The following is a 10,396-nucleotide window of genomic DNA, read 5'->3' on the forward strand; positions in this document are numbered from 1 at the left end:
TAACATATAAATCTAAATATAACCGAATAAGATACAAATCGTAAATGATTTGTTTCTATATTCTAACACACCCCCGCAGTCTTATCGGGAGGAGCACGAACGTTAAGACTGTCTCGAATATCATTGAACAAAATCGAAGGCAGCCCTTTAGTGAAGATGTCAGCCAGCTGATGGCGAGATGGCACGTGATGAACCCGAACATCACCTTTAGCAACCTTTTCCCGAACGAAGTGAATATCAAGTTCAATATGTTTAGTGCGTTGATGTTGCACCGGATTGCCCGCAAGATAAATGGCACTAACATTATCACAATACACAAGCGTCGCTTTGGACAAGGGACGATGAAGTTCAAGCAAAAGATTACGTAACCAACAAGATTCGGACACCACATTGGCAACCCCTCGGTATTCAGCCTCGGCGCTGGAACGAGACAGAGTGGGTTGTCGTTTGGATGCCCACGAGACCAAATTATCTCCAAGAAACACGGCATACCCGCTTGTAGAGCGACGCGTGTCCGGGCAGCCGGCCCAATCCGCATCTGTATACGATGTTAGAGAAAATTTTGGTGACTCATTTAACCATAACCCACGCTCATGAGTACCTTTAACATAGCGAAGGATTCGCTTAAGGGCGCTCATATGCACCTCCATTGGGTTGTGCATGAATAAGCACACTTGTTGAACGGCATATGATAAATCCGGTCTAGTGAGCGTGAGATACTGAAGAGCCCCTGTGAGGCGACGGTACAGGGACGGGTCGCTGCACAGTGGGCTAGCGTTGGAACTAAGCTTCGGCTTAGTGTCCACCGGGGTTGAGCAAGGCTTACATGACGACATACCTGCGCGATCGATTATTTCGAGAGCGTACTTTGACTGAGATAGAAATAACCCGCCATTAGTGTGTGTCACAGCTATACCCAAAAAATAACTCAAAGGACCCAAGTCCTTCATCGCAAATTCAGCCCCAAGACGAGCCATAATCGAACGTCGTAAATTATCTGAGGAAGCGGTAAGAATCATGTCATCAACATAAAGGAGAAGATAAGCTAGATCGTTACCATTTTTGTAGATAAACAACGAATGATCACATTTGCTATGAATGAATCCCATGCTCTCAATGTAGTCGGCAAACCTTTGGTACCAAGCACGAGGAGCTTGCTTGAGCCCGTATAAAGACTTGCGAAGTAAACACACATGTGAAGGAAAACGTTTGTCCCTGTAGCCAACTGGTTGATGCATGTAAACTGTTTCATTCAAGTTACCGTGCAAGAACGCATTTTTCACATCCAATTGATGAATGGACCACTTATTAGCAAGAGCCAAGCTGAGGACAACACGGATAGAGGCCGGTTTAACCACCGGACTAAAAGTCTCACCGCAATCGACACCAACCTCTTGAGTTTTACCATCACCTACAAGACGAGCTTTATGCCTTTCAAACGAACCGTTAGCATTATACTTATGACGAAAAATCCACATACAACGAATAACATTCACATTAGGCGGACGAGGTACTAATTCCCACGTCCCATTGCTAATTAGAGCATTAAATTCGTCATCCATGGCCAGTTTCCAATTAACGTCATTAAGGGCGGACACGGGGTTACGAGGTAACGGTGAGATAGCAACCGAGGTATTGAGATCAAATATAGGCTTGGGTTTCACTAGTAGAAAAAGTCTCATTGACATCGGTTATTTTACCATATTTACATCGCTTTTGTTGCGATGTTTCTGGGGGCGACGTATTTAGTATTTTTACCTAAACATCGGTTTCAGAACCGATGTAAATAGTATAAAATTAACATCGATTATGGGTAAAAACCGATGTATTTTTAATGATATTTACATCGGTTATCAGCTAAAACCGATGTTAATAGCATCTAAATTACATCGGTTTTGGCCAAAATCGATGTAAATATCATTTTATTTACATCAGTTATAACTAAAACCGATGTATTTAAACGCAATTAACATCAGTTTTAAAATTGATGTAAATATTTCTTTTATTTATTCTAGCAATACGGATTCAACAATTTACCACAATTAAATGCCGCATAAATTACGTAAAGTTTACATTCTCACACTATTAACGACCTGCAAAATCAATTAATATACAAACAATAATCAAGCAACTCATGGCTTCCAACAATTCAAACATAACCACCTATTATACCAAAAAAATATCATATGTATTACATTGTCGTCCATTCATAAAAGTAGTTTAAAACACTACAAGCTCCAACGACGCAAAATGTTAAATGTTTTCAATTGCAACTTCTAGGAATCTAAATCATACATTAGACGTTCTTTACCCAATAAAGCGTCCAAACCTCTCGAACCTCGTTCATTTGTTCTGTTGTCATTTGTTATTTTTGTCATTTTGTACCTGAAACACACTACAAAAAAGATGCAAGATTAGGAAAAGGTAGGCACTTAAAAAAAATATGAACAATATCTATACATAAAAATTCAAATGACGTTATTACATAATACTACACTTCGAGAGAATAGAGCGGGATAAATTTTCTATGTCGTCCTCCGATGATGTGTAGTGTACGGTAATTTCATACATCCACTTCATAACATAATAACCACACTCATAACTCAACTCTCTTGTTGTTGCGGACACTATATTTATACAAAATTAAGAGTTAAGTAAATACTCTAACCTCATAGAATCTAAGATAAGTCAAGAGCAGCCTAACTTTGACGAATCTAAATATCAGACCAAATGAAGTTTCAAATTTCACAAAATAAATACTGCAAAAAACAATAACAATATTTACATTAAACACCACCCAAAAAAACAAAGTATAAACAGTTTTCTCCCAGTCACCAAAAACAAAAGATAAGATGCTCAACTAAGTGAATGACCAACCCGTTGTCTGGCATTTAAATTTACTCCTAAGATTTATCTGTTGACGGGGGATTGGGGAAAGGCTCCAAATATAGAAGCCCCGACCTACCCTACCATTTGCCTGAGCTCCTTACGTAATGTTGCTTCTAGATGAGATTGATAAGGTTTTAATGTCAACTAAGCATTAAAACATTTTGGTTGTTGGTGCGACTTAAAATACGAAATGCATATGAAACTAAACAAATTAAACCCACCTTATTGCTCATGTCGCAGAGCTTACAAAGGGACATCAATTTCAGTTGTGTGTGCTTCCTCTCGATTTCGATCAACTCATTTGCTTTGATGCGGCTCTCCCGGTTTGCTCTGCAGACTTCCAAATAACCTATCATCATTTACGTCAACCGAAATTCTTAAGAAGAGTAGGCGGTGTTTAATTGATGGTCACAACATCACCGAGATTCAACAATCAATATTACACGCTTTGTCATAACATTCGATCAAACATCAGTGTATGTGTTTATAGTTTAAATTAGTTATTTCTCCACAACTGGTTCAAGAGCTACTGTTAATGTCGGATAGAAATGGTATGGCGTGTAATCAGAAACTAATCGAAAATGCAAGTGTTTGCCTCATGTTATATCTCTGAAAATCTTTCAACAAGCTCAGGAAATGAACTTTTCGGTCGGGACTCAGAACACCGTATTGAAAGTTTGAAATACACGGAGAAGCATGAACCTTGATTAGAAACCCGCCATTAAAGCATATAATACAACAAAATCAGTCAAAATCACAATCAAGGAAATGACACGGAAACGCAGATATGCGAATCAATTCAACATGGTACAATCATACTATCTAATATGGCATAGCTACATTTCGACCCAGTTACTGATTTATCATCTCCGCCACTTTCGTATCTCGATCAACAATATCTATGTACCAGATCAAGGATCAAGACAATTCAGCAAATTTCATTTTATATGATGAAGTGATTCGACTCACAAGACCGTCTCATTTCAGTTTGTGTCTTAAAGAAGAGTTTTACAAATTTCACAATTCAGCAAATTTCTCAAAACTTACTGTCCTTTCTTCTTCATCTTCATGTTGCTTCAGCCGTTGTCTTTGGAAAAGGTTGTTCCTCTAATTCATTTATCTCGGCAACAAGCATTGTGTTTCAATTTAAAAAAAAAATCAATCCCTTGGAAACAGACATACAGATGAGGGACACTTATACCTGATCAAAGCAGTGTACTTATCTGAGCTCCTCTCAAAGCAACGCTTCTCTATTTAACTCCTCGTCAAGGTCTTTCTGAAGACGGTCTATATCTGCATCACCAACAACTTCAAATCTTGCAGTTTTTATTTTGAGCTTGCACTCATCAAATTTTTTTTTTTCTGAAATATTAACTCTTATATTAAAATGAACATGAAGTAGCCCTATAAGTGGCTATAACGCTAGTTAAGTAATTATAAAACTGTTTCATCAGCTCTAACCCCATATTGTGTCCGTCTCATTACAGGCAGACACTATCGATAGTGTCCCTCTCATAAATTAAAGTGGGTAGTGCAAGTGGGTATCCATTTCCCACCCACGTGCAATAACCACTTTAATTTGTGAGAGGGACACTATCCGTCGATAAAGTGTCCGTCTATAATGAGAATTTGCGCCCCACATTACTCTTCTCCTGTTAAAATCATAAAAGTAGACCAATTCTAGCACACCACTCCATGTCCACTCTATGTTTGACAGTCCACAACATCATAATAGCTTGTTGCACATTCTGTTCATTAGCCTAGACAGCCTCATATCCCTTCATTAGTTCCCCATTTTCTACCGTGACTTACGCACTCATAACTAACATTTCGAAACATCATCACAATGGCCTACTGTCCCCGTAGATGTGAACTAAACTAATTTAATACAGTAGTTCATATATTCATTTCGCTCAAACCACGAATATAGTACTCCTAAGTCCTAACAAGTTCCAAACAAATCACAAATCTCCTACTACTTCACAGCAAAGTTGAAATTCATTTAATTGTCAATCAAAACTCTAGGACAAATAAGAAATTCATTTAATTGTCAATCAAAATGTTATCACTTGTCACTTGAGATCATTACAACACATATCTAAACCAATAATTTTCCTGCACATGCACCATTCCATGACAATATGATATTCAATTGCGTAATAGATCTCAAAATCGTCCAGCGTCTAAAACGTATTGCGTCTAACGCAGGAATACAAGTGCAAGAATCGTACCTTTAAAACAGGAATCGTACCTTAATAAATAGGAGGTAGGGCGAAGTTGAAGGAATCGAGCAAGCAACGTTGGAGACGCCTGCAATCGGGGCTTCGTCATTGGAGAAGTTTCACCGTTGAAGGTGTGGTGGCCGGCAATAGGCGACTCTGAGTGGGCGACGACGAGTAGGCGACTTTGGTGGGCGATATTTGATAATTAATGGTGACTGGTGCGGATGGACGACGATAAGCGACTGTATGTGGCGGTGGAGGTTTGTGAGAATTATGTAAAGGATCAACTGAAGAGTCCTCGATCGGTTTATTTTTTATTTATTTTGGTTATTAGGGTAAGCTACGTGGTTGATAGTTGTGAACTTGTGAACAGTGTAATTTTGTTACATCGGTTTACAAATTAGTAATTAACCGATATATTTTTATATCATCTTTAAAATTTAACATCGGTTTTGCTGAAATGATGCAACTTTAAAAAAATTACATCGGTTTTATAACAACCGATGTTAACAAATGATGTAAATAATAAAAAATAAAATAATAAACATCGTTTGTTTTTAAAAACGATGTTAATAACTAAACTTAGACCGTTTACATCGTTTTTATTAAGAAGTGATGTTATATTGGCGATGTCAATGTCACTTTTTCTACTAGTGTTTGTAAATACCATGGTCACCGCGTGTCACGGCTTTGGAGACGGGAGGAGGATTCTGGTTGGCATGGGTTAATTGTGGTTGGGTCATAGAGGTAGTGGCTGGTTCGTTGTTGGTAGGGGCTGTCACGGTAGGCGAGATAACAGGGGAGTTGGGTGGTGTAGGGGAGGCCGTGAGGGGAGAGGGACTGTCGAGAGGGGTGTCGACAGTGAGGTCCGGACTGGTGTTGGCTGGGGAAGTGGTCATTTGGTCAAGGACAAAAGGTGAGAGTACGTCATCAAGAAAGCGATAGTCATTGGAGTCACTGGATGTAATTTTGTTGAACGGGAATTGAGTTTCATCAAAAATAACATGGCGACTTATAATTATTTTCCTTTGCTTAATGTCGTAACATTTGTATCCTCGGTGATGATCCGGATACCCAAGAAAGACACACGGGGTGGACCGGGCTTGTAATTTGTGTCGTGTGGTAGACGGGACAAGCGGAAAGCACAAGCATCCAAAAATACGTAGAGAAGTATATGAAGGGTGTTTATGGTAAAGCATGTACGTGGGACTAGCAAAGTGAATTTGTTTGTTTGGTAGTATATTTAACAAATATGTGGTCATACTAAGAGCGTGATGCCAATACGTTGGTGGAACCGAAGCATGAAGGAGAAGTGTGCGAATCACATTGTTTATAGATCGAATTTTACGCTCAGCCTTACCATTTTGTGGAGATGTATAGGGACACGAGAATCGGAACGACGTACCATGCGCGGTACACGTTTCCCAAAGCGGCTGATTGTCGAATTCTTTTCCATTGTCACATTGTAAATTCTTAATTTCTCTCTCGAAGTGGGTTCGGATATGTTGACGAAATTTTAAATAAATTGAATGGACTTGAGATTTGTGGGCTAACGGAAATGTCCAAATAAAATTAGTGAAATCATCAACAAACACCAAGTAGTAACGATGACCCGATGAGCTAAGAACGGGAGAGGTCCATAAATCACAGTGGACGATATCAAAGGGCATAAGTGTCTTAGTAATAGATTGCATAAATGGCAGTTTCACTGCTTTACCAATAGAACAAGAAGGACAAACAAATTGTTTCGAAATTCCGGTACAAGAAATTAAATGATTTATTCGTAGCGAATTAAAAATGGGTGTTCCTGGATGTCCTAACCGGGCGTGCCATACAGACGGTGTAAGTGCAATAAACGACGACGCTTGGTGGGATGGAAACGGTGATGACACGACTGGATATAGGTCTCCTTGACTATCACATCTCATGAGACGCCTCCCCGTCTTGTAATCCTTCACAGAAAAACCAAGTGGGTCAAATTCTACGGTGACGGAATTGTCTTTCGTAAATTTTCTAACTGATACTAGGTTTTTGACAAGTTGAGGGACATGTAGGACGTTTTTAAGGGTAAACGAATGTTGTTTATTGTGTAGTTTAGAATTCCCGAATCCGTTAATCGGTATAGTCTGGCCATTTCCAACGAGAATACCATGATTAATGCTAGAATTAACAAGAGAAGTGAGAGTACCTGCATCCGACGTCATATGAGATGTTGCTCCCGTATCCATGAACCAGCGTGGGTCATGGGGATTAATGCCGAGGGTTAACATCGCAGCTTCAATGTCAGTCGGAGTAGGCGTATTTTCCACCGTATAAGCCTGCTGTCGAGGCTGGTATGCCGGTCTTGCTGTTCCAGGTGGACGAGTCCACGGAGCAGTGGGATATGGACATGGAGGGTAGGTCCAAGGCAAAGGAGGCCAGGGCCAGCCGCCATATCCTATTCCTTGCCATGGTGCTGCCGGAACAGTAGACGGAGTGGGAGCAGCAGTAACACCGCCGCCAGAACCACCCGTGTTGGAATTACGCGTGTTACTACCATTACCTTTTCCTTGCTTGCCTTTCTTTTTGTTATTCCCATTATTCTTAGCCTTCCCTTGAGAATTCGCCGGCGGTGGACCTAAGATGGATGTCCCATCACCGGCGGATTTCGCAAACATCGCCTGGGATGCCGTTGTGGCGGCGCTTTTCGCGAAACTGGCTTCTTCAAGGGCTAGCATCGAACGAGCATTATAAAATTGAGGCAGAGGATTCGCTTGCCGGATGATTGTACCGACCCCGTTATAAGCCTCCGTTAACCCGGAAACCAATTGAAGAACAAGGCAATTGTTTGAAACCGGTGCCCCGACGTTTTTCAATTGGTCAGCGAGAGTTTTAAGACGTTGGCAGTAAGCGGCGACGGTAGGAAATTCCGACATAGAGGTATGAGAAAACTCTTGATCCAGAGTTACGGCACGCGAATTTTGATTGTCGAGAAAGATATCTCGTAACCTATTCCAACATTCCATTACAGTGGACTCCGCCTCTACAATGGTCTCGAGAAGGTCAGTAGTGACCGTTGCATAGATCCATTGAAGGACCGTAGCATCAAGAACATCCCACATCTCTTTGTCTTCTGCCGTTTCCGGTGCTTTGGAACCACCAGTTTTGGGCGGAATGATATGATGGAGCACTCGATTCGATTTAGCATGATTCGTAAAGAGTGCTACCCAAAGAGGATATTGGTCGTTATCCATCCCGAGAACGACGGTAACGCTGTTCCTGATATTTGTAACGGCTAGAGCCGGGTGAAAGGTGTTGGATTTCTTATTGGCCATGACGATGGTGACGTGAGGTCGGCGAAAGAAGTCGAGGCTGTTAAGAAATCGAGAAGAAGAAGAGGAGAAGGAGCGGAAGCGAAGGATCAATTAAAACCTAATAGAAACTGATACCATGTAGGAAATATGATCGATGAGATTTCCATTGATAATGACAGAGTATATATACACCTAATTAATCAAACTAATTGCCTAATTACAAGGGATATACTGTAGACTAAATATAATACAAAAGGTAACATATAAATCTAAATATAACCGAATAAGATACAAATCGTAAATGATTTGTTTCTATATTCTAACAGATATTAAAATCAGATTAAATATAGGTTTATTCATATACTAGTAGTGTAAAACAAATACTCTGTATTAAAGAATCACAGTCACTACTTTTTTCTTAGATGCGCATACCTTCGCAAGACCCGTATGGCCGTATACATGAATAACATGATAGACTTACAAACCTGCATAGTCGCATACTAAGTAGTTGTCATTTTTATGATGGTAACAAGCTAAGATTTACATTGTACATTTGTACTCCGTAGTCGTGTACGGAGTACAAATTTTAAAGAAGCTATCACCTGTCTGTAAGTTTTATAGTCTAAAATTAACATGTTCTAATCTCATAATGAACATGTATAAACTGAATGCGGAAGCGATAAAAGAGATCGATTACTTACCTCCAGCCATTGCTTGAAATATTTGATCCGTCTTAATAAATAACCCAATTCCTTATGCCCCAAATCTGATTTGGCTTCCAAACCCTCAGCCTCACAATTTAGATGATGTATTTTCTTAATGAGGTAGACTTGGTGAACCTTAATCAGAATAAATATGTTCCCTTATATAGACTCTTGCCATCAAAGAATCAACTGAAAAGTTTCCTAAATTGTGAGTGGTAACTTATGGGACACAATAGTGGAAACAAAATCCTAGGTAAATTTCACCATACAATGGACCATCTTAATTTCCATAAAATAACTTAATTAAATATTAATATAATACTTATTTGATTTATGGAAATATCTTACATTCTCCCACTTGGTCCATTTAACAAGAGACACAACATATGGATCATGGCGACGAATTCTCTTAGAGCAAGAATTAATCTTCCATGTATCACAATATATTAAGTCACTCACACCACACACATTTAACTTAATGAGTAAACCCCATGTTTATTCGAGGTTCAAACAAAATGATATTTCTCAACATAACTTTAATAAATATGCGCATATAAATCCAAAAGAGAAAATATCCAACTTAATAAAAGTTTCTTACAAAAACTTAATGAATGTACTACATAATGGAACCAAGTCCAATTCTCACTACATGATCCTTGAAAGTCTTAATTGGCATGCCTTTAGTCAAGGGATCTGCAATCATCAATTCTGTGCTAATGTGTTCAATGATCACTTTCTTTTCCTGAACACGCTCCTTTATGGCTAGATACTTTATGTCGATGTGTTTACTTCGACTTTCACTTTTATTATTCTTAGCCATAAACACAGCACCTGAATTATCACAATACATTCTTAGCGGCCTACAAATAGAGTCAATAACTCTAAGCCCAGATATGAAACTTTTCAACCAAACACCATGTGAGGTAGCCTCAAAACAAGATACGAACTCAGCCTATATAGTAGAAGTAGCCGTCAAGGTTTGTTTCACACTCCTCCATGACACAGCTCCATCAGCTAGCATAAACACATATCCTGATGTGGATTTATGTGAATCTATGCAACCAGCGTAGTCGGAGTCGGAGTAACCTACTTCAAGATTCTCAGTCCGTCTAAACATAAGCATGTAATCCTTAGTACCTTGAAGGTATCTCAACACTTTCTTTGCAGCCTTCCAGTGATCAAGACCTGGGTTATTCTGATATCTTCCTAACACTCCAACCGCATATGCAATGTCGGGTCTAGTACAGACCTGAGCATACATAATGCTACCAACAGTTGAAGCATATGG

This window comes from Silene latifolia, chromosome 8 (genome assembly GCF_048544455.1).
Source record: "Silene latifolia isolate original U9 population chromosome 8, ASM4854445v1, whole genome shotgun sequence".
NCBI lineage: Eukaryota > Viridiplantae > Streptophyta > Magnoliopsida > Caryophyllales > Caryophyllaceae > Silene > Silene latifolia.